Source organism: Mustela erminea, chromosome 20 (assembly GCF_009829155.1).
Source record: "Mustela erminea isolate mMusErm1 chromosome 20, mMusErm1.Pri, whole genome shotgun sequence".
NCBI classification, from domain to species: Eukaryota; Metazoa; Chordata; class Mammalia; order Carnivora; family Mustelidae; genus Mustela; species Mustela erminea.
In genome coordinates this window covers 4,890,325-4,914,852 of record NC_045633.1, presented here as the reverse complement: position 1 = coordinate 4,914,852, position 24,528 = coordinate 4,890,325, and the positions used below count along the sequence as shown (strand labels likewise).

The following is a 24,528-nucleotide window of genomic DNA, read 5'->3' as shown; positions in this document are numbered from 1 at the left end:
GGTCTGATTCCTTCCAGAAGCAGGCTGTTCCAAACACAGTAAAGAAGAAATCACCTCAGCCCACGAATAAACACAGAATTAAATACTACCCTGATAGATTCAACATCTAAAGGAAAAAGAGGGGGGCGCCTGGGTGGCTCAGTGGGTTAAAGCCTCTGTCTTCAGCTCAGGTCATGATCTCAGGGTCCTGGGATCAAGTCCCACATCGGGCTCTCTGCTCAGCAGGGAGGCTGCTTCCTCCTCTCTCTCTCTGCCTGCCTCTCTGCCTACTTGTGATCTCTGTCAAATAAATAAAAAAATCTTAAAAAAAAAAAAAAAGTAAGGAACTTTGTAAACACTCTTTCAGTATTTAAATGGATTCTCCGAAGACTCAACTTTAAAGAGGAGGTTTTAACAGGTTCAGGAGAAGAGGGAGCAGGGGGAGGTTTCAAGGAAAGGGGAGTCTGGCAGAGAATAGAGGGAAATGGCACAGGAGGCACGGCCTGAGCGCAGGTGGCTGCCAAGTGGGAGGAAACCCAGGAGGAGACGAAGAGAAAAAAAGAGACATTTTGACTTCTTTCAATTATTTGTTTGCCTCAGTTAATTTAGACATACTATCCTGCAAAGAGGCAAACTTAGAATCCCGAAAACATCTGGAAGCCTCAAGGAACAATTTACAATAGGTATCTCCTTCAGTTTGTTTGGTTTTGTTGTAGGAGCCCCGGCTTTCTCATTTAATTTTGAGTAAAATGGGGCGCCTGGGCGGCTCAGTGGATTAAGCCGCTGCCTTCGGCTCAGGTCATGATCTCAGGGTCCCGGGATCGAGCCCCGCATCGGGCTCTCTGTTCAGCGGGGAGGAGCCTGCTTCCCCTTCTTTCTCTGCCTGACTCTCTGCCTACTTGTGATCTCCCTCTCTCTGTCAAATAAAATAAATAAAATCTTTAAAATAAGTAAAATAAGGGCACCTGGGTGGCTCAGTGGGTTAAGCCGCAGCCTTCAGCACAGGTCATGATCTCAGGGTCCTGGGATCGAGTCCCGCAGCGGGCTCTCTGCTCAGCAGGGAGCCTGCTTCCTCCTCTCTCTCTGCCTGCCTCTCTGCCTACTTGTGATCTCTCTCTCTGTCAAATAAATAAATAAAATCTTTTAAAAGAAAATAAGTAAAACAAGTTAGGTGAGCTCGGAAGTTCCCCCCCCATAATGGCCATGGATGGACTAAAACTACTTTTGATTAAGTGAGTCGTATTCCTCAGAAATGTGCACGAGGAGGGACCCCAGTTTTTAAAAACACCAGCGCCACCCCAGCAGGAGGTGATCTTCAAGCATTTCGATGACCAGGATCCCATTTCTTAGAGCAAAGAGGGGACATTCCTCAACAGCCCCGTTTCCACAAGGACACTCGGGTTCCAGAGGGATCAGACCAAAGGCCAGCACAATTCCAAAGGGCACAAGCCGGTCCCAAAAAAGGAACAGGACCCAAAGCCAACCAAGGACACAGAGGAAGGGCAAAGACTTAAATAAAAGCTGCAGAGGGGCACCTGGGGGGCTCAACTGCTTAAGCGCCAGGTTTTTTTTTTCTTTCTTTCTTTTTTTTTTTTTCTTTCTTTTTTGTTTTGTTTTGTTTTTAGATTTTGTCAGAGCACGAGAGCACGTGCACAAGGAGAGGGGCAGGCAGAGGAAGGGGCCCGTTCCACGCTGACCCGGGAGCCGCGCGCCGGACTCGATCCCAGGACCGAGGATAACCTGAGCTGAACTCACTCGCTTAACCAACTGGGCCTTCTTGCCAAGGTGGCCCGTAGGCGCCAACTCCTGATGTCCGGTCAGGTCACGGTCTCAGCGTCGGGAGACCTGAACCCCGAGGGCGGCTCCCGCCGGGCCTAGAGCCTGCTGGGGCTTCCGACTCTCCCCCAGCCCGCTCCCTCTCACCCGAAAACCAACCGACCCAAACAGCCTGTCGAGCTCAGACACGGAGAGAGCAGAGCTCCGGACGTCGGAGAACACTTACCCTCGGGCCCCGGGGTCCCCCCTCTGCCGGCTCTGCGGGCGCCCGCACCCGCTTCCTCAGCCCGCCTCAGAGCTGTCTGGGGGGTCTTCTCCGGATCCCACCTCTGGTCACCAGGTAACAGGACCCTTACAAAATCAACCTGCCGGGTGTTTTGCCCGCAAAAACAAACTTATCCTACTTTCCTACTTGTTATTCCTAAAACTCCTCAAAACAGAGGAGAGGCTTTTTTTTTTTTTTTTTTTTTTTTTTTTTTTTTTTTGTGGTGGTTTCTTTTTAACCAGAGGAAAGGGGCGGAACTAGCGGAGCTCTTATAAACGAAGAATCCATTGGCGCAAACTGGGGCGTTCTGAGTATAGTGGCTTCTCATTGGTTGGATTGTGAGAGTCTCTCATTGGCTGGGCTGTTGCCAGGGCAGAAGGCAAGCCCTTCTTCCTTCCCTGGGGCGAGGTTCTTCATCTCTTCCTTCTGGGTCTGCGGTTGACAAGGAGTGGTGGAGAGTGAGCGCTCCCCCTGCCTCCCAACTCCATTCCAAATGAGGTTTCCTGTCGGTAATTTTCTCACCCTCAAATGAGTTCCTGTGATATTATGACTCATAATAAGGAATATATATTTGATCTTGTCCCATTCCTGGCGCAGAGCTCGTAAAACCCTGGGATTTTCCTAAGTGATGAGAGCCATCAAGGTGTCTTTTGTTATGTGAACCAGGTACCTTTTGGACCCACACAGAAGGATGCGGGCTGGCTGCCAGGAGAACCAACCCTGTGATTAGAGGATTGAAACCTTCAGGGACACCTTGGGTGGCTTGTTAGTTAAATATATGCCTCTTGATTTGGGCTCAGGTCATGATCTCACGAGATCAGGCCACAGCAGCCCCTTGGCAGCCCATGGTAGCCGGGGTAGGCCACCTGTTGGCCATGGAACCTGCTTAAGATTCTCTATCTCTGAGACACCTAGGTGGCTCAGATGGTTGCGTGTTTGCCTTCGGCTCGGGTCATGATCTCATCGTGGTCCTCAGATCGAACCCCAGGTACAGCTCCCAGATCAGCAGGAAGCCTGCTTCTCCCTCTCCCTCTGCTTCTCCCCCTCCTCGTGCTCTCTCTTTCCCTCAAATGAATAAAGAAATCTTTGCCCCTTCCCCCTTTCCTAAATAAAAAAAAAATTAAGTTAAATTTTAAAAAAGTAGAGTTGGGGAAAGTTCCAATCCAACCTCCAGCTCCGGAGAGGAGCGAGGGGCTGGAGGTTGAATCAGTCACCTACGGTCAATGATTTAATCAATCGCACTATTCTAATGAAGCCGCCGTAAAAACTCAGGAGGACTGGATTCAGAGAGCTTCTGGGTTAGTGCACACGTGCAGGTGCCAAGCTCGGAGAGGGTACAGAAGCTCCACGCCCCTTTCCTCAGACTTTGCCCTACACAACCCTTCCATCTGGCTGTTCCCGAGTTTTACATTTTTTTTTTAAAGATTTTATTTATTTGGGGGCGCCTGGGTGCCTCAGTGGGTTAAAGCCTCTGCCTTTGGCTCAGGTCATGATCCCAGGGTCCTGGGATCCAGCCCCACATCGGGCTCTTTGCTCGGCGGAGAGCCTGCTTCCTCCTCTCTCTCTCTGCCTGCCTCTCCGCCTACTTGTGATTTCTGTCTGTCAAATAAATAAATAAAATCTTCAAAAAAAAAAAAAAAGATTTTATTTGACAGAGATCACAAGTAGGCGGAGAGGTAGGCAGAGAGAGAGGAGGAAGCAGGCTCTGCATGGAGCAGAGAGCCCGATGTGGGCCTCGATCCCAGGACTCTTAGATCATGACCTGAGCTGAAAGCAGAGGCTTTAACCCACTGAGCCACCCAGGCGCCCCATTACATCCTTTTATAATAAAGTGGTGATCTAGTAAGCAAAATATTTCTCTGAGTTCTGTGAGCCACTTTAGCAAATCAGTCGAAGCTGAAGAGGAGCTCTTGGGAATCTCTGATTTTTAGCCATTTGGTCAGAAGTACAAGTAATGGACATCTGAAGTAATGAGGAGGCAGTCTTGTAGGACTGAGCCTTAACCTGTGGGATCTAATGCTATCTCCAGGTACCTGATGTCTGAATTCAGTTGGATTATAGGACACCCAGCTGTGTCAGAGAATTGCTTGCTGGTATGGGAATACCCCGCCCACACTGGAATTGGTACCAGAACGTATTTAGTTCCTCAGCATTCCTAAGTGTGTTCAGAATTTAACACACCAAGAAATGAATAAGGCTTATCATTCTCAACTCCAGTCTGCAGAAGCACCTTCTTTTCCATCTTGTACACTCTGGAGAGGCTGAAAGAGCTCACAGTTTTTCTGCAGCATCCCTAACGGAAACTGAAGGAACTTGAGTGGAAATATCTGCTTCATTCACTTGGCAAGACCCTCCAGGTTAAGTCCAGCAGTGAAAGAATTTGCTGCCACACTGTTCTGCAAGAGGGCTTTTTATTCCCTCAAAAAAGGTGAAAATTCTGTTCAATACTCAAACAAGAGGTGGGGAATTGTTTTCTGGAAAGGCAACACACTTGTGTTTAAACAAGATAAACGTAATACTATGCGTGCACCTTGGGACAAAAACTCCTGAAAAGACCAGCTTTTCCGACACTAGACAAGACTCCTTTCAAGATTTTGGCCGAGGCTTTGATGCCAACGTAGATAGTAATGAAGCATGCAACGTCTCCACCAAAGGAAGAAAGCCATGTGTTGTCGAGCATCACAGATGCTCCCTTCCATGCCCAGGGTTTTATTCCCGTTAAAGTTATGCCTGGGAAAAAAAAAAAAAAAACTTTTCAGCCATTAATGTCTCCAAAGGGACCCACCAAAAGAGGATGTTTCTTCTGATGACACCAAAGGGCACATAAAGGATGAAGGGAAGTAGCTCCACACTGAAGAGTGTAAAGCATTTTTGTGCAATTGCAGGCTGAGGCAAAGCAGTAGCTGCATTCCTGCTTTCAAATATCAGGAAGAAATGTCTGTCTCTTAGAGCCGATGAGGTTCTTTGATAGAGACACTGTTTTATTGGTGTCTCTGCTCCAAATCATAAACCAGCTTGATTACTGCGAGGGCACAGGTTTTTCCCAAAACATGCCCTATTGCACAGCTATTCTGTTGTTTGGCAATGTGAGAGGCAGAGTTAGAGAAAAGTCCCACATCTGACTTTGGGGGGCAGGGACAAAGGCAAGTTCAGGGGAAGTTTCATCCTTTTCAAATCTAACCTTCTTCTCAGGAAACATACCTACACTGTAAGATACTTTATGGGAATGCTGAAAAGGAAGGTGCTCTTTGGGCTTTGTTCCATGCACCCACTGACAAGTAATTCTCATTCCAAGAACCATTATGGCTTTAGTGACCCATTTGGTTCAGTAATGAAGCTAAAGTCAAGGGATACAAAACTTGCTTCATGCTTTTATTAAGTGATACATCCCAGATGGGCTAAGCTTACGATTCCTTAAGCATTATGGCAATGTGAACTTTTTTTTTTTTTAAGATTTTATTTATTTATTTGACAGACAAGAGACCACAAGTAGGCAGAGGGAGAGGGGGAAGCAGGCTCCCCGCTGAGCAGGGAGCCCAATGCAGGGCTCGATCCCAGGAACGAGAGACCATGGCCTAAGCTGAAGGCAGAGGCTTTAACCCACTGAGCCGCCCAGGCACCCCAACCCTCTTTCATTTCTATCAGAGAAATTAATCTAGGTATTGACATTGACAAACGTAAACTTAGTGTATTACCTTACTGGGCCACCATCACATTCCACAGTGCAATTGTTTGGAATGAAACAACACCTTCATTTGACCACAACTTTTATTTTTTTTTTCCAAGATGACTTCTATTTCAAATAACAGAAAGAAAAATGGAAGAAAAGCGTCATGCGTGCATGTATGTGTGTACCTGATTCACAGAGCAGTTGCCACTCTTCAAAGGCCCTGAATCTGGCTCTCCCCTCTCCCCTTCTGAGGTTAAGAAACTCAACAGTTAGTACTGACTGGCCTCTCGCTGCTTGTACAGATAATTGAATGGAATTGTTGTGAGCTGTTCTTTTTTAAATTTTTTTTAAAAGATCTTATTATGTATTTGAAAGAGAGACAGAGCATGAGCGGAAGGAGGGGCAGATGGAGAAGCGGGCTCCACGCTGAGCAGGGAGCCTGGTGGTGTGGGGCTCGACCCCAGGGTCCTGGGATCAGGACTTGAACCAGAGGCAGATGCTTAACCAACTGAGCCACCCAGGCGCCCCTGTCGTGAGCTGTTCTGAGCAACCACACCAAAGGAAGGAGATTATAGTTAGCATATATTTCAAGCCCCAAGTGGCCCGTATTTCCCACCCTTACCACTATTTTTATACTCTAACATTGTCCAACTCCTTATTTACAGATAGAGCCCTCCAGGCACGACTGATACTCCCTTTGTGACATTTGAGATGCTCTGATTGTGAGTGGTAGGACACTTCACGTTCCTCTGGGGAGGGAGTGTAGCACAGTGGCCAAGTGAACAGTTTGGGAAGTCAGATGGGCCTGGGTTTGACTTCCAGACCCACTGTCTATTTTAATTCTTTAATAACTACGTGGCCTATTTAACTGTATAAAGCCCTTACCTCATCTGTAAAATGGAAATTAAAGGAGATAACGTATCTGCACTAAAGAGCCTGATTCCATTCTTCATTTTGACCTTGACAGGCTTCAAGCTCCACCCTCCCCCCCTGCACCCCCCACCACCACTTCTGCTTTGGACTCATATCTCAGCGAGCTGATAAGCAAGCCTGGGTATTCCTTCCTTTGGTGACAGCGAGATGTTCACACCACAGAAGCCTGGTGGGTGAGTGGCGGCGTGGGAGCCCTCACCCCAGCCCTACCCCCTAACCACCATAAAAGCCAAGACAGCCTCCATGGTTTGCTCTCTCCAGACACTTTGAACCTATCTGGGAAACTTGCCCTCTTAACCCCGGAAAGCCTTGTGATTTGAGAAATAAACCTTGTCATACCCTCGTGTGTGTGTGTGTGTGTGTGTGTGTGTGTGTGTGCGTGCGAACCAAATTCTGATTGATGGAGTCCATCCCACTGCTTCGGGTGACCACAAGAAGTGGCACTGTTAGCAGGATGTCTAGGCAATGCCCCCCACCAGTGAGGGTCTTTCATCTCTTGCTTTGGCTTGCAAAGGGGGCTTAGCTGCCCGCTGGAAAGCATGCATTATGAGCTGCTGCCGGCCAGTATCTTCTTCGACTTGCTGCTGCCTGCTGGCTAGCTTGCACTTTGAGCTGAATAGCTTTGTGCCACATCTGCTGAGTTCTTCAAGGCTCTGTTATACATAACCAATCTAAGTCAATAATAATTGGCATTTAGGAACAGGAGTATGGGATTGGGGCCCTCCTTAAAGTAGCCCTGGGATATGTGTCTTAGCCTGACCCACAGGTAGATATTTCAGACTGAATTATGTCTCCATTCCAGCATCAGCCATGACTGCCTCTAGGTTTGGGGGAATGACTCTTAACCCTGTGACCATTGTGTGTAAAGCACCAGGCTTTAGTCCCCTGGAGGGCACAGGGGATAAACTGATACTCTACACACTACACATGGGGGGGAGGGTGTCACTCGTGTGGAAGAATATCCTGAGTTTATGCCCTTAAAAGTGCTTGGATCCTCAAAATGCATCTGCTGCTGCCTATGCCCCTGTCATAACAAGTTTTGTCCTCACGGTTACAGAAAAAACACTCATGGCGGCCCTATGGCACAGTCAAAGGGTTTATTTAAATACTACTTAAGCTATGAGTCCTAAAACTCCAAAAAGCAATTATCACTATGGAGGGAGGTCCTGAATCCTGATGATACTAATTTGAGGGTCTCTGGAGGAAGAAGTTGCTAAACATGAGCAGGACAGAGATGACTCACTCCCCAAAGTATAGAAACCGCCCCAGGGGATGTTGATGATGATGATGATGATGATGATTGTTGTGGCACCACTTGGAGAGAGAAGGGAACAAAACTGAAACAGAGATTTGGCCCAATTGGAAATCCAAATTTACTAAAAGAATTTCTAGAATAAAAAGGTAAAAGGGAGTAGATTGGCTTTTGCAACCTTACAGCAGAGGTTCTGAATTAACTTTAATATCTACTGAGATACACCAATTGGAGGCCTTAGTCAATACTGAGACTCAAATTATACTTTACCTGAGGAACCCACTAAACTTAAACATGGTCCTCCTCCCTATAATCTTTTTTTTTTTTTGAGATTTTATTTATTTATTTGACAGACAGAGATCACAAGTAGGCAGAGAGGCAGGCAGAGAGAGAGGAGGAAGCAGGCTCCCCAGTGAGCAGAGAGCCCGATGCGGGGCTCGATCCCAGCACCCTGGGATCACGACCTGACCTGAAGGCAGAGGCTTTAACCCACGAGCCACCCAGGCACCCCATCCTCCCTATAATCTTACAGGAGTCACTGAACATAAAATACAAGAACAAAAACGTGTGCTTCTGCTTCACTGTCAGAAATATCGCCTTGCCTAAATCTCCCACAGTCGAAGTGCCCATTGCCCTAAAATATCCCAGAGTGGGCATGGACACTCTGATTCAAAGTGTGATAAATTAAAATTCATTTAAACCTCTGCCACTTACAATCAGCTTTAAAAAAAAAAAAAAATGGAGCCCCGTAGACCTTCCTGCCCCTGGTTAAAATATTTAATAAGACCCAGTATAAATCAAAACAGGGCATTTTAGATGGAAACATGTTATCCAAGACGTATTTAAAGAAGGGAAAGATGATCCCCATTTTTGCTCCATTTGATAGCACAGGTTGGCCAGTTCCTAAATCTTGGAAGGAAGGAATGGTACCTCACCATGGATACTGGAATCTTAAGTGTCACCGTCCCACCCACTGAGCCCCCCCCCATATCCAGTATTATGTAAATTACTGACTTCATCTAATTAGCAACTGGTAAATACTTTGCAGTCATAGATTTTGCTAAATCTCTCCTATTCAGTGCTTATTTTAACAGCTTCTCATTCACAATTTGTCTTCACCATCAAAGGGACAAAACACAGCTTTACCTGGCTATCCAAGGGGTACCGCAACAGCCCTGCTATCACACATAACCAGGGCAAGTAAGATCATAACCACAACCAATGTGATGGAACTTTTCACCCCTAATGAGAACATCCCTAAAAAAGGATGGAACCCAAGGGTCAGCACAATTCACTGAACTTCAAAAAGTTATCTTAGCACTGAATGCCCCGACTCACAATGAGCCCCATCCGTATACTTTTATAGACTCATAGACCATCATCAATGGTCTGGCCATTGGTCTTGCCAACCTCATCCAAGGTTGCCCCCTTTGGGGTAAAGAACTCCATAAATCTCTTGCCTCACAGATCCCCAAAATATAAATCAAGGTCACACATGTCTCCATACAAACTAAAGCCACAGTACAAGGCCTCACAAAGACATGTGTTATCTCCTTTGAAGTTTTGACCGAAGCACTCATTTCAATTCTCAAAATACACAATGCTGGGCTCTTTCATGATTCATTCAGTGAAAGTTTCATCTCCCCTACTGATCTCAAGATACAGGCTCATAGAGAACTATTAGTGTTTAATTAAATAAGCTCAAAGTCAATTAAATGAAACATAGCACATTTCAGTCATTAGTCAAACATCAAGGATGAATTATAATAAAAAGTCTGCCTTCATTTCTGATGTTTGACTGCTGACATCGTACAAACCTGCCCCTCCCTCTTCCCCTTCTGCCTCACATCTAAGCAAGCTGATAAGGAATCTAGATGCTCTCTCTTTGGAGCCAGCTGGAGGTAGCAAGCCTAGCCCTCACATAACACCCCTTGCCCCAACCCTACCCCAACTACCATAAATGCTCAGCCAGTCTCCTCTCCCTGCCCTGTCAAGCCATTTTTGGACCTGCTTAAGAGTCTTCCCTGATCTCCCTAGAAAGCTTCATTATGTAAGAATTAAAACTCTTCCTACCCTCTTCGTATGTGTGTGGCATCATCATTCTTGACATCTGGACTAAACTGGGGAAGGGGGACTGTCCATGTCATCTTTGCTATGTGACCACAATAGTACCTGGCATATTGTGTGTTTAATAGATGGAAATTAGTGTGGGTTTTATTTCCCTATTTTAATTGATGGATATATGTAGACCTGACAGTTCTCAGATTTATGCTTGGATATAAGAGAGACAATGTGTTCATCTAAGTAATATCCTTGATGCTAAAAACGTCAGAAACCTTTTGGGTCAATGGCAGATCTCTCATGTCACAGGGTGCTAAGAACTGTCAATCAAGAACACTGGATGCAAACACAGAGGATAAATCCTCCCTGATTGAGAGAGAAAGTGGCACACACTGGAGATTCAATAAACAGGTTTTGAGCAAATGAAACATTTTTTGAGTGAATGAACCTAGTATATGGGATTTGAGAGCTAATTAGATATAAGGAAGAGGAAAGGAACAAGTCAAAGATAATGCAGAACAAGAAAGTTGCCCTGATGTGTTTTATCCAGGGGCACTTGGAAAACTTTAGTGATTAAGAGAATAATGCTTTTAGAAGAAGTTTTGGCACTGAGATACTCAGGAAAATCTATCAATAAATAGAAAGCCTGGTCCTTTTTAAGACACTGTGTAGAAATAATTCCAAAAAGATTAAAATCAGGGCAGAAACCAAGGAACCATTTTTTGTGTATCATATTGATCATTCCAAGTGGAACTGTTAGATATCTCAGAAAAATTGTGGTTCTGAATTGCTTTTGCCTCCAACTCTGGACCTCTGTTCCTAAAGGATTGTTTCCTAAAGGAAAACATTCAACCAGAAAATTTTAGCACATCAGAATCTCTCTGAAGATTAAGAAGTCTGTGTAGGACTGAATGTCTAAATTGAAAAGTTTTTGCTGTCACATTCAGGTATAAATGAAATAGTTCTTCATATCCACTTCCTTTCTGTCCGTAGTTCACCTGTGTCAACTTTTCTCTCAGAAGTGAAATAAAATTAAAGCCCATGGCACTAAATGTCAGTCATGGAGGAACGTGTCCCCAAGTTTGCCTCTGCTAAAGTGTTTCCAGAGACACCTGTCTCACACCAAGTCTCTACTGTACTTCTTCTCTACTAATTTTCACATAATCCAAAAGTCGTATTTCAGATGCACAGTTCCCACTGGGCTAACCTCATTAGGCCTGGCCACCTCTGTAACTCTCGGAGAAGTCTCTTACTTGAATGATTAGTCCCCCTCTCCCGACTGTGTGGGTTGAATCTCTCCCCATCTGGGGTTGCTTGGAACAAAAATAACTACCTCAAGTCCTTGTCACTAAAGCAAGAGAAGGTGGCATTAGATTTCTCAGAACAGGATGTCATTACAGGTTTTCCTTGTTAGCTACAGGTAAGATATTTGAGTGGTCCTCTCTCTGCTGACCTTGCTACACAGTCTTCCCATGTCTGGCAGCTGACCTTCAGAATGCCACCAGAAAAGGGATTTGGAGTCCAGCAACTCAATGATTATAGAACACAGGGATCTGAGCCCCAAAGTTTAGCAACTCTACTGATCTTTTTTGTGCAGCTCTGCTTCTGTGTAACCAAAGGAAACTCTTTCAAAATGGCGGTCCACGTTCTTAGTTGTTGGTTGATCTGAACATGTAAGCCTCATCCTCCAAATCCAACAAAAAGTCTACCTTTGGCTAGACTTCTAGTGCTGTGGAAAGGCCAGGTTTGGCTGCTGCCTTTGGAACCCTCAATCCTGGTAACATCACACTTAGACTTGGGAATGTAAGGAAATGCAGGAAATCTGACTTCACGGCTTTGGTTCTTGATTCGTCTTTGGAAATCAAGGTAATTTTTCTGCTTAAAGAACTATTTTATTAGAGTAATGGGCAAGATGGACATGCCTTACGTCATGCTTTCAAACTTTCACAACCACTTTAACCATCTTGGCTATGTACCATTTGTTCTATGATTTGCTTAACATTGTTCTTTTTTTTCCTTTAAAGATTTTATTTATTTATTTATTTGTCAGGAAGAGAGAGAGCGCACACAAGAGAGCAGAGTGGCAGGCAGAGGTGGGGAGAGAAGCAGGCTCCCCGCTGAGCAAGGAGCCCGATGCAGAACTTGATCCCATGACCCTGGGATCATGATCTGAGCCCAAGGCAGCGGCTTAACCGACTGAGCCACCCAGGAATCCCTTAACATTGTTCTTTAAGTCAGCTCATTCTTAATTTATTTTTTTTAAGATTTTATTTATTTATTTGACAGAGAGAGATCACAAGTAGGCAGAGAGGCAGGCAGAGAGAGAGGAGGAAGCAGGCTCCTTGCCGAGCTGAGAAACCGATGCTCGATCTCAGGACCGAAGGCAAAAGCTTTAACCCACTGAGCCACCCAGGTGCCCCTTATTTTTTTTTTTTTTTAATCTTAAGCAATAACATCAAAGAGCTAGTGAATTTGGTGTGTTAGTTATGTATCTCTTTTCATAATATACATTATGCTAAATCCCCATTCAAGTATTTTTCAGACGTTCAACTTGGTACCATTTAAAATAATCTTACATACCATATGTAACAGTCAAGATTCAGGGCAGGACAACAGAAACGGCACAAGTTTATCTTGGAATTTTTTAGTCAGTATGGGAGAACTAAAAATGCAAAAAGGGAACACTTGAGTTAACGCAGAAATAGTAACTGTATGAAGCAGTTACTGAAGGAACAGAGGGAAGAGTAGGGGGTTATTGGAACCTAGAAGAGCGCTGCTGGCGTAACCATCTGCCCCTGCCACGGTACTGCTGGAGAGATGGTACCCAGAAGAGCACGCAGGTAAGAGGAACGCATCGCTTCTTCCTCCCAGCCTCCCTATTCAGGGAGCATCCAGCTGGCAAAGGAGAAATGTGGCTCACAGCTCTCCGACCCCGGCATCACAGAGTCTAGAAGTCTGGGTTAGTTGAGAGACAATATCCTGACCGCCACCACACCTCACTTGGCAGAATGTCGTAGTCTCCCCTTACCTGCGGTTTCAGGTACCCGTGGTCCAGAAGCAGACGATCTTCCTTCTGATGAATCTTCTGGTGAATACAGCCTAACCCTAGGTCACGGTGCCTATTTCTCTTTGTTTTAAAGATTTTTTATTTGACAGAAAGAGAGAGCCCAAGTAGGGGGAGGAGCAGGCAGAGGAAGAGAGGGAGAAGCAGGGCACCCGATGTCAGGCTCCATCCCAGGACCCTGGGATCACGACCTGAGCTGAAGGCAGACGCTTAACCGACGGAGCCCCCCAGGCGCCCCTGCGATGCCCACTTCTTCCACCTCATTTCATCCCATCACACAGGCATTTTGTCATCTTGCATTACCACAAGAAGAAGGGTGGGTACAGTACAGTAAGGTATTTTAAGAGAGAACACATTCACATAACTTGTATTACAGTGTTTTGTTATAATTGTTCTATTTATCATTATATATTTTTGCCAATCTCTTACTGTGCCCGATTTATAAGTTAAACTTTATCATTGGTATGTAACAATAGGAAGAAACGTCGTCTATATGGTGTTTGGTACGATCTGCGGGTTCAGACATCCACTGGGGGGGGTCTTGGAACATGAACCCCCCACAGAAGAGGGGACTATTGTATTTCCATAAAAGATGCTCAGAAGAGAGATGCCTGTTTGGGCAAACATGCTTGTGTGTTGTAAGAGAGAGAAGTTGGAACAGGCTTTCCAGACCCCCTCGAGGCCCAACAAACAAATTATAATTTAGACGAGTCTGGGATTCTTCGCAGCTCAGCTTGTGGGGAGGGTATTAGTTTCACAACTCCAAACAAGCTAAGCCATCCGTACAAACACCCTCCACAGCACCTCGCTCAGAAGCCTGGAGGTGCTGAAAACATAAAGCTTTCAGTACTTGTTTCCAGCCCTAGGAGCTGAGCTGGCAGATGGGCTCTACCCAGCCCTGGGAAAGGATACTGCAGACCTTGCAACCAAAGGGATCACAAGCAAGATGTTAAGGCAGAAACTCTCCAAAGTTTGCAGCACAGGACAACACGAATCACCATGGTCATGGGCCCTATTATTGCTGGTTGCTGCTTAAAATTCTCCTGTACCTTCCAAACCCACAAATTCCTTACTTGGTAGCAAAAATGCCCTGTGTGGTTCAACCTCCCCCCATACCTTATCCCTCAGTCTTTGCAATATGACTTTGTAGCTTCTCCTAGCGTGAGCTGGGGTCCATTTCCTCACCCCGTGGGCTGACTCTAACGACTTTCTTTGACCAGTAGGACGTGGCAGAAATGCTGGGGTGCCAGTTCTGAATAAGCCAAGAGGTCGTGCAGGCTTCCACTTTCCCTTGGAACCTTGTCATCACGTGACAAAGGCCTGCCCGAGCTTGCGTGATGGAAGGGAGAGACCGAGTGGAGGACGGCCAAGGCTCCGCAGCCAGCAGCCAACCTCCCGCCAGAAGCAGAGGCACCTGCCGCTGCATAGTTGACCACAGATGCGAGAGAGCTCAGCCTACATCCCAAAACCACCCCGCTGAGTCCAGTCTAAACCGCCACAACCTGCTGGATCGTGAACCAATAAATTAACTGCCATTTTAAGCCATTTTGGAGGAGTCTGATAGGCAGCAGGAGCTAACTGCTACCCGTGGCCCATGAGGCTACGAGAGAACTTTCCTAGAGAGAGAACTGTCTCTCCAGCCACGTATTCCATTTCTCTCCCTCTCATTCGTCGTTCTAACCCCCACCTACACCACGCTTTCCCTCCCTGCCCTGACAGCCCACTCCACCCAACACATCCTTTTTTTTTTTTTAGAACAATAAACAGGACAGACTTTATTCACTCTCCCAGGGAGGAGAGGGGCCAGACATCAAGAGAGAGATCGGAAAACACACCCATTTTTTAGTCTCAGTTTATTTTTTTTTTAAAGATTCTATTTATTTATTGGACAGACAGAGATCACAAGTAGGCAGAGAGGCAGGCAGAGAGAGAGGGGGGAGGCAGGCTCCCTGCTGAGCAGAGAGCCTGATGCGGGACTCGATCCCAGGACCCTGAGACCATGACCCAAGGAGAAGGCAGAGCTTAACCCACTGAGCCACCCAGGCGCCTTTAGTCTCAGTTTAAATAAGACTTCCTCCAAGACCTCACTCAATCTGTAACATAAATTCGATGCCTATCTCATACTTTCTCATAGCATGCCTTTTCCTTCAAGCAATGTATCAGAATTTGCAATTCTATATCTAACTGTAAGGTCTTTGGTTAATACCTACTTCCTCCAGCCTCTTGGAAGCTCGGGTAGGACCTCTCCCTACCCAGCACCCAGGCAATGCTTGGCCCGCCGTGTGCCCCTGGATACCAGATTCTTAAAGGAAAGAAGACTGTTTGAAGGCTCAAAGAAGAAAGTGATGCCTCCCTCTCCTCCACTGTTTTGGTTCTTCCTGACACCGGTTCTGAATGCTTGGAACAGACGCGACTGATTCCAGATGCGGAATTATTACTGCCTTTCCTGGACCATGATTCTTCCAGGCTCCGAACCCATGGAGCAGACACAGCTAATGATCCTTCAGCCCCTATCCGCCCCTCCTTCTTTCATTTCATCCTCTCCTCGTGGTTTTAACAGGGCATATGGCCGTCCTACTGGACTCTCACTTCTCAGCAAGTAGACGTGGCCATGGGACTAAATTCTCACCAAGGAAGTGGGAGTGCATCCGTATCCTCATCACTTCTCTGACAAGGAAATTGCTGGTCTGGGGCGCCTGGGTGGCTCAGTTGACTAAGCATCATCTGCCTTCGGCTCAGGTCATGATCCCGGGACTGAGCCTTATGTCAGGCTCCCTGCTCAGTGCGGAGCCTGCTCCTCCCTCTTCCTCTGCCCCTCCCCCCACCCATGCTCTCTCTGGTGCGATCTCTCTCTCTCTCTCTCTATCAAATACATAAATAAAGTCTTTTTTTTTTTTAATGGAAATTGTTGGTCCTCAACTCACTTTCACCCTCCCTACCAGCTGGAACAAGCTGGTAAGTAAACTCCAGCCACAAGAATAAAGGTGAAATTCTATGGGATAACAAACCAATAAGACAGAAGGAACCCAAGACTCGGGTTGAGTTCATGGAACCAAGCTGCCTACCGAACCTTGGGCCAAACTCGGACTGGAACACAGTAAAGCAAGAAGCTTTTATCATGTTTCTGAGGCACTGTATTTTAGGATTTCTTTGTTAAAGCAACCAGCCTGTAGTCTAACCAACATACCTCACCAAGTCTCCCTGTCCTCGGGGAATCGGGACAGGAAAATGGATTTGGAACGTCAACCGCACCAGCCTTGGTCTGTGAGCAGAGTTCGGAATCTTACAGTGTTCCTCCGTGTTCCCCGACCTAGCATCTGTCAGCCGACTCAGAGAATTCCCACTTGTCCTTCCTTATCCCTCATAGCTTTTACATTAGAAAGGAGAGCTTAGCTTTCAGCACTGAGTCCTCCTAAGACTACCCAGGAAAGCAGGACACACAGTCATGGCAAGCATAGCACCTTGTGTCGCCGAGGCTGACTCTTTAACGAATGGTAGGAACAGAAATATTCTAATCAACTCACGGCAACTCACACAACAGAATTCTTGAACTCAGTATACATTTTAAATTAAAACATAATGTCTTAACCTAAATAGATTCAGTATTCTGGAAATTTCATATATTTGGGATGTGGAGTGGAAGTGTCGAGATGGACACTTTAAGAAAATCTCCCTTACACCGACATGCAGGACTTTTCACTCCTATCAGAGTTTCCTGAACTAAACAGGAAAGAGAATTTGTACCCAAGAATGTCTGGATTTAGCATAAAGCAGCCTTCCCACAAGCAGGGGATTTTCTTTGAAGTATTATATTTTATCTTTAAATTGCAATGCAAATTGTTTACAGTCTACTTATTTTATTTTTTTAAGTGTATTTTTTAGTAATCTCTACATCCAACATGGGACTCAAACTCACAACCCAGAGATCAAGAGTCACATGCTCTAGCGACCGAGCCAGACACGGGCTCCAATGCTCCCCTTCTTTTAACAGGAAACAATGTATTCATTTGCTTGCCATTGGGTTTTTTTTTCCTTTTTTTAAGATTTTATTTATTTATTTATTTATTTGAGCCAAAACCAGGAGTCAGGCGCTTAACTGAGATCACAAGTAGGCAGAGAGGCAGGCAGAGAGAGGGAGGAGGAAGCAGGCTCCCTGCTGAGCAGAGAGCCCGATGCGGGGCTCGATCCCAGGACCCTGAGATCATGACCTGAGCCGAAGGCAGAGGCTTAACCCACTGAGCCACCCAGGTGTCTTGTGCCATAGTTTTTAAGTAGTTGAAGATATGTTCGACCTCATCATAATAAAAAGAAAAGCAAGGTAAAACTACAAAACAAGAGGGGAACCTGGGTGGCTCAGTCAGTTAAGCATCTGCCTTGGGCTCAGCTCATGATCCCAGAGTCCCAGGACCGAGCCGAGCCCCGAGGTGGACTCCCCACTCAGCAGGGAGTCTGCTTCTCCTTCTCCCTCTGACAATTCTCCTGCTCCTTCTCTCTCTCTCTCTCTCTCTCTCTCTCTCAAGTAAAAAAAAAAAATTTTTTTTAAACCTAGAAGACAAACAAATAAAGTGTAAATGCAAAATTTAAATTGATCCACCATTCAACCTCTGGGAAGCTCCTCTCGTGATGTTCTTGCGCCCGCATGGAAAGACATCTGTGCCAAGATGTGTGCCCAGCCCACCTGCCACAGCAAGACTGAGGGCAACCTGAGCATCATTCAAGAGAAGACTGGATCCGTGAGATGCAGTATGTGGGGATGTTGGCTGGGTTCTCTGAGAAGCGGATGTCGAGACAGAGTGCAAATTGTATTATTGGGGAGTAACATCTGTGAAGAAAAAAAAAGATGAAAAAAATTGGGGGGTGCCATGAGAGCACAATTTAGGGCTAATGAAGTCTCCACTGGCCCAGAGTGAAGCAAAGAACAGTTGTTAGGGAAATAGCCAGGCCCATTTTGGTATCCCCAGTACCACCATCTCTTGCCCAGCCACGGGCTGGGGTCTGCCTTGCAAAGAACATGACCCCAACTCATCAGGTGAGAGGGAACCCTAAGAAAGATGCTCACCTTCCACTCGCTCCCAGCAAGCCCTTTTTTATTTTTTAAAGATTTTTTTTTTAGGGGCACGTGGGTGGCTCAGTGGGTTAGAGCCTCTGCCTTCGGCTCAGGTCATGATCTCAGGATCCTGGGATCGAGTCCCACATCGGGCTCTCTGCTCAGCAGGGAGCCTGCTCCCCCCCATTCTCTCTCTGCCTGCCTCTCTGCCTACTTGTGATCTTTGTCTGTCAAATAAATAAATAAAATCTTTAAAAAAAATTTTTTTAAAATAGCCTCTACACCCAACATGGGGCTTGAATTCACAACCCCGAGATCAAGAGTCACAGGCTTCACTGACTAAGCCAGCCCGGTGCCCCCACGAGCCCCCTTTTAAAGGAGCATCTAAGCAACTCATTCCTTGGTGTGATGAAAGAATCACCCATACAATAAAGATGAAAGAAACAAGCCTATATTTCTCAGCATGGAACAGTCCTCATATGTCGAATAAAAAAACACAGTACAAAAAAGAGCACAGTGTTTGGTACTAGACAGAGGTAACGGTTGCCCAACAATGCAAAGGTACTAAATGCCAATGAATTTTACATATTAAATATTTTTTAAAAGATTCTTATTTTAGAGAGAGAATGTGCATGAAAGGAAGGGCAGTGGGAGGGGCAGAGGGAGAGGCCAAGGGGGGGAATCCCAAACAGACTCTGCACTGAGCACGGGGACGACTGTAGGGCTCGATACCAGGACCCTGAGATCACAGCCTGAGCAAAACCAGGAGTCAGGTGCCTAACCGACTGAGCCACCCAGGTGCCCCCTCACCTCAGTTTTTTAAAGAGAGAACACAGTGGGTCACCATCGTGTTAATAAACAAGGAAATGTGTTTCTGCGCAGGCACGCAAGCACAGAAAGGAGTGGAAAATCACTGGAAGGAGCCACAAAACACCAGGGCTGTGGCTGACCCTGAGGACAGTGACTTTATTTCCACTGAACACTCTGGGTACCGCTGAAATGTTTACTGCCTGTATGTGAACATCATCAATGATGTTGTTTAATTGGTCTGATGAAGGGTGCCTGGGTGGCGCGGTTGGTTAAGCATCTGACACTTGGTTTCAGCTCAGGTCACAATCCCAGAGCCCTGGGGTCGAACCCTGCGTCAGGCTCCACGCTCACCAAGGAGTCTGCTCGCGATTCTCTCTCTCCGTCCCTCACCCTTGTGCCGTCTGTCGCTTTTTAAATAAACGACATAAAATCTTTTCAAAATAACTACATAAAATCTTTAAAAAAAAAAATCGGTACGATGAATGAATTACTTGCCATCGGGAAAAACAAACGAAAAATCCCCTGCCAGATTAGGGCAGACATTGCGATACCGATCTTTACGTTTCAGGAAATTCAGCCTCGGTCAAGGTGCACGGACATCACATTACCGGGTTCTTCTGTCCTGTCTCTCTCCGGGGCAGCATACTTCAGGAACGCAGACGCAGTGAATTTCTGGAACCACATGGTGAATATTGATACTTGCTGAAAATGGAGAACAATGATATCTTACTGAAAATTCCTTTCTCGGCTGCTATGCCATGCAACATTGGGCAAATTAGCCCAGCTCCGTAGACTTCATTATTTTAAAATAGTAAAATGGCCAAGTCACGGACGTTTCCCCTTTCATCAAAATGTAAAGGGCCGGCTGCCTCCGGGTCTCTCCGACTGCTCCAGCACATCGTTTGAACCCATTTGATGGTGTCACTCAGTAAGGGCACCTTTTTCAACTTGGCTGCCTCTTCTTGACCCAAAATAATTTCAACCATTTCTACAGCTCCAGGCTGCACCAGGTTTTCTATTATTACCTGCACCTTTCACGGTGATTCTAAGCTGACCTTGGATGAAGAGACAAACAATTTTTTATCTGTTTGCTTGATTGTACTTCTCATGTATTGCTCCAAGCCAAGGCTTCTCTTTCAAGTTGCAAAATACACCAGCGCTTTGCTTCCAAAGTCACACGAGTGGTCTTCCAATGCCTCTACAAGTGTTTTGTTTCATGCAATCAGTGCTCAGATTTTTCTCGACGGAGAGACATATGGTTGAGCCCATTTTAGCAACTCCATAATAAAACCAATTATAAAAATAAGCATCTAAGAATATCCTATGCTTTTAAGATTGACACCGCGGCTCACTACTCGATTGCTAGTTGTGGCTGGTAGATCATGCAGTGTCTTTGTGGTCAAGTGCACTGTGGCAAACTCAGAAGCAATGCCTTCTCAGGGACTTCTGGGTTGCATGGGATCCATTCACTATGTGGTACATGTCACAGATTTCAAACTATTGCTTCAAACTCTTAAACCTAAATCTAGTTGGAAGTATATCTTTAAACTTACTGCTCTTCAAGAAAGTAAATGAGAATAGAGAATTCAAGCTCTCCCTTTTGGATAACGTAGCTTCCTGTGCACTACTCTCACCCCTGCCTCCCTCACTGATCGTGTTTCTTCTTTTATTATCATTGCATTGTGCTCGTCACCATAAAATACATCACTAGTTCCTGATCCAGTGTTCCAAGGTTCACTGTCAAGGCACCACACCCAGTGCTCCACGCAATACATGCCCTCTTTAATACCCAGCACCAGGCTCACCCATCCCCCTACACGCCTCCCCTCTAAAACCCTCAGTTTGTTTCTCAGAGTCCACAGTACCTCATGGTTTGTCTCCCCCTCTGATTTGTCTCAATTCACTATTCCTTTCCTTCTTCTAATGTCCTCCATATTATTCCTTATGCTCCACAAGCAAGTGAAACCATATGATAATTGACTCTCCCTGCTTGACTTATTTCACTCAGCATAATCTCCTCCAGTCCCGTCCATGCTGATGCAAAAGTTGGGTATTATCCTTGCTGATGGCTGAGTAATATTCCATTGTGTATATGGACTGCGCTCAGCGGGGAGTCTGCTTGAGATTCGCTCTCCCTCTGCCCCTCCCTCTGCTCAAATTCTGTCTTCCTCCCTCAAATAAATAAATAAATAAATAAATAAATAAAATTTTGAAAAAGAGAACGTAAATGAACACTGACATGAAAATCCCCAAAGTCAGAATTGTTAGCAATCTTATATGTGCTTGTTTATTCATTCACTCATTCATTTATTCATTTACTCATTTAGTAAGTATTTACTGAGCACTGATTTCCATGTTAAGCACTGTGTGTGGCCCTGGAAATACAGCAGGGAACCGTAAGAACAAGTTCCTGACAATACAGAGTTTACGATCTAATGGGAGACAGAGATGTGAGATAAATCATCAAACAAACACATAATTATATATTGTGAAAAGTATCCTGAAGAAAAATAGACTACTCTAAATGAATCCAGGAGACCTACTTTAATTTGGAGAGGTAGAGAAGGGACACTTAAGGCGAGACCTTGTCTTGGTCTGTTTGACCTGCTGTAACAGAACAGCACATGCTTGGTGGCTTATAAGCAACAGAAATTTATTCCTCACAGTTCTGGAAGCCGGAAGTCCAAGATCAGGGTGCCAGCAGGGTCATATCCTGGTGAAGATCTTCTTCTGGGTTAGAGGCTGCCAACTTCCAGTTGTGTCGTCACGAGGCAAAGAGCAGGAGAGGAAGGATGTTCTCTCCTCATGACCTCATCAAATTCTCATTGAATACCATCACCTTGGAGGGTAGGGTTTTAACATATGGGTTTGGGGGAGGGACACATTCAGCTCATGACGGAAGTAATTTCACAGGTGCAAAGTGGAAGGGAAAGTGTTTTGAGCAGAGGAAACAACACAAGTGAACCCTGGGAAGGAAAGAGAGCGTGTAGTCAAGGAAATGAAGGAAGGTCAACGTGGCGGAGGCACCATGACTACGGAGGGTCAAAGAGATACTCCTGGAGAGGGTGATGGGGACTAGACTGCACTGGGGAGGTGGGCCACAATGATAACCTTAAGGAAGCCTTTGGAGGGTGTACTGAAACTTTAGTGTAATAAAACTTTGCTTCCGTGAGCATGTGTTTCTTTGAGGTTTCTCTGGCTTTTGTTGAAAGAATGGACAAGGCAGGAGGCAAAGAAGAAGTGAGAGGGTACAGTGGAGACAGGATGGTAGCCTGGAGTGATGACAAGGGGATGGAAAGACGTGGATGAATGGGAGGCCTGTTTTGAAGGTAAAACAGACAACACTTGGAAAGAGAGTGACTGTTCAGAGCAGAGGGAGAGGGGGACAGTGGCAAGAATGTCTGTAGAACAACTAGCCATACCCCCTACTCAAAACCCCGTCTTCTCTGACCATCTCCCATGTCATATCCAGGACTCAATGTCCTCCTGTAGGAAACAGGAGCACTGCTACTTACCTTCTCAGGTGGTTGTGCCAGCTGAAGGTCAACGCATGGGAAGCACCAACGGGCCATGCTCAAAATGGCCCTTTTATGATTACCCCCTTTGTGTCCCATACCTTCATCTCTGTCCTTGGTGATGTTGCTCTTCTTTGAGCGCACCAGATTTTGTCCTCTCCTCATCCACCCACGCACCTCCATCTAAACTTCCTTTCTCTTCCTTTTGCGCAAAACTAAGGTCACTCCTTCTCAGTCCATAAATTACTGTCATCAATATTCATGTCCACAGCAATTTCTTCTGGAACGCTAAGCAAGGAGTTGGAATTTCTTTCACTATCCACAGGTCCTTTAGGTATGAGGGTCCACTAACAACCCCACAGCTTTTATTATTTTGCATGGCAACAGAGTCAGCACGACATGGTTTTCCTGGGCTCCAACAGGGGTGTGAGTGCCTTTGCTCCAACAGATAGAGAATAAAATGCCCTCCAAAAAGGTATTGTGGACATGCTTATTGCCCATACAGATGGTTCTCAAGAAAGCATAGCCATGATGAGGAAACACTTTGGTGCCCTCACAACAAAGTGATGTCATCATGGAAATTTCTAAAGTATTTCTGGTTGTTTTCTTTTTTTAAAAAAAGATTTTATTTATTTATTTGACAGAGAAAGATCACAAGTAGGCAGAGAGAGAGAGAGAGAGGGAAGCAGGCTCCCCGCTGAGCAGAGAGCCCGATGCGGGACTCTATCCCAGGACCCCGAGATCATGACCTGAGACGAAGGCAGCGGCTTAACCCACTGAGCCACCCGGGCGCCCCATTTCTGGTTGTTTTCATAGAAACAAATGATAACTTCTTGGGCCAGGATTTACAAACTTTGTGGTAGGTGCTTCTAGATAATGCCCCCAATTAAATCAATTAAGGATTTAATAAGTGAATGAAGCTTATAAATCAACTGAAATAGTATCATGCCGACATCAGTCTCCTGGGTTAAACAATGTAATAGGGTTCTGTAGATATCCCTGGGGGAAGATGGGTGATGGGTGTATAGAATATCTTGTGCATCTTACACTATTGCGAACTAAGAGGTTATAATTTTTTAAATCAAATGCAACTCAAAAAGTTAATTATGGCAATCAGATTTGAAATGCTCGGTGATTGTTACTTCTACTTGCTTGAAGGAAGAACAAAATGCTTCATGAGTCATCAAAGCTGCAAAAGCAGAATGTAAGTCATGTGAAAAGCCAGGTAGACACAACACTATAAAAATACCTCCATTGAGGGCGCCTGGGTGGCTCAGTTGGTTAAGCATCAGCCTTCGGGTCAGGTCATGATCCTAGGGTCATGGGATCAAGTCCCACATTGGGCTCCCTGCTCAGTGGGGAGACTGTTTCTCCCTCTCCCTCTGCCTGCCACTCCCCCTGCTTGTGCTCTCTTTCTCCATCAACTAAATGAATAGAATCTTAAAAACAAAAACCTCCATTGACAGAGTCTGAGTTTCCAGCCAGTTATCCCAGAGACCTAAGTGATAGTGGTGTTCTCCAGCTCCTGTGACAAGGTGATTCCCTACTGTGGCAGGGGGAGGGTTCTCAGGTCCCCAGTACAAAGACCTTCCACCAAACCAGCCAGCCCTAGGGCCCTCCCCACTTTCCTCAGTTGACATCCTGAAAAGTTGACTGGGCCAAAATGTCAACCACACATATACTCTCCCATAAGCCTTGGCACCTGTCCTCAAATATGCCCGAAAAGCTCATGTGCCACACTGAGAGCAACAGTAGCTAACACTGAATAGACACTTCCAAGCCCTCTGCAACCATTATCTTAATTTTTGTAACACATCCAGGAGTTAGGTTAAATAATCCACGGTTAAGACCAAAATTCTAAACCAGTGACTCTTCCATGTGGCAATTAGGGCTTGTCTCCTGCCTCCATCTTCATTTCTAACCCTTCTAGAAAACCTCTGAGGTTGAAGAATTTGTAAGTGAAAAATCACCCCATTTTTCTCAAGGGTGGGGGAGGGGAACGATCACAGCCACCTTCAACCAAGAGTGTGAAAAATAAGCTTAACCAAACCTGAGATGAACTTCATAACGCCTTTGAAAAGATGGATAAATCAAATAGCATTTGTCCATCTCCCCACTCTTCGAAATTATCATGCACGCACCTGAAGTTTAAGCAA

The 24,528-nt window shown here is 45.6% G+C and overlaps 1 protein-coding gene and 1 long non-coding RNA gene across 3 annotated transcripts in view; one reads left to right on the top strand and one right to left on the bottom strand.

Annotated features, from left to right (window-relative positions):
* LOC116581439 overlaps window positions 1-2,214 on the bottom strand; it is a 152,982-nt gene extending 150,768 nt beyond the window's left edge. The window contains exon 1 of the mRNA XM_032328620.1: window positions 1,982-2,214. The gene's annotated coding sequence lies outside the window, so the exon portion shown is untranslated. The remainder of the gene's footprint in view (window positions 1-1,981) is intronic.
* Window positions 2,215-2,437: 223 nt separating this feature from the next.
* LOC116580590 lies at window positions 2,438-6,960 on the top strand. Of its 2 annotated transcripts, none has more exons than XR_004281719.1 (4): window positions 2,438-2,529; window positions 6,356-6,412; window positions 6,658-6,796; window positions 6,885-6,960. It is a non-coding gene; the product is annotated as an uncharacterized LOC116580590 (long non-coding RNA). The 2 variants fall into 2 exon arrangements; XR_004281720.1 differs by having other exon boundaries at window positions 6,658-6,792; window positions 6,885-6,952.
* Window positions 6,961-24,528: the final 17,568 nt, after the last annotated feature.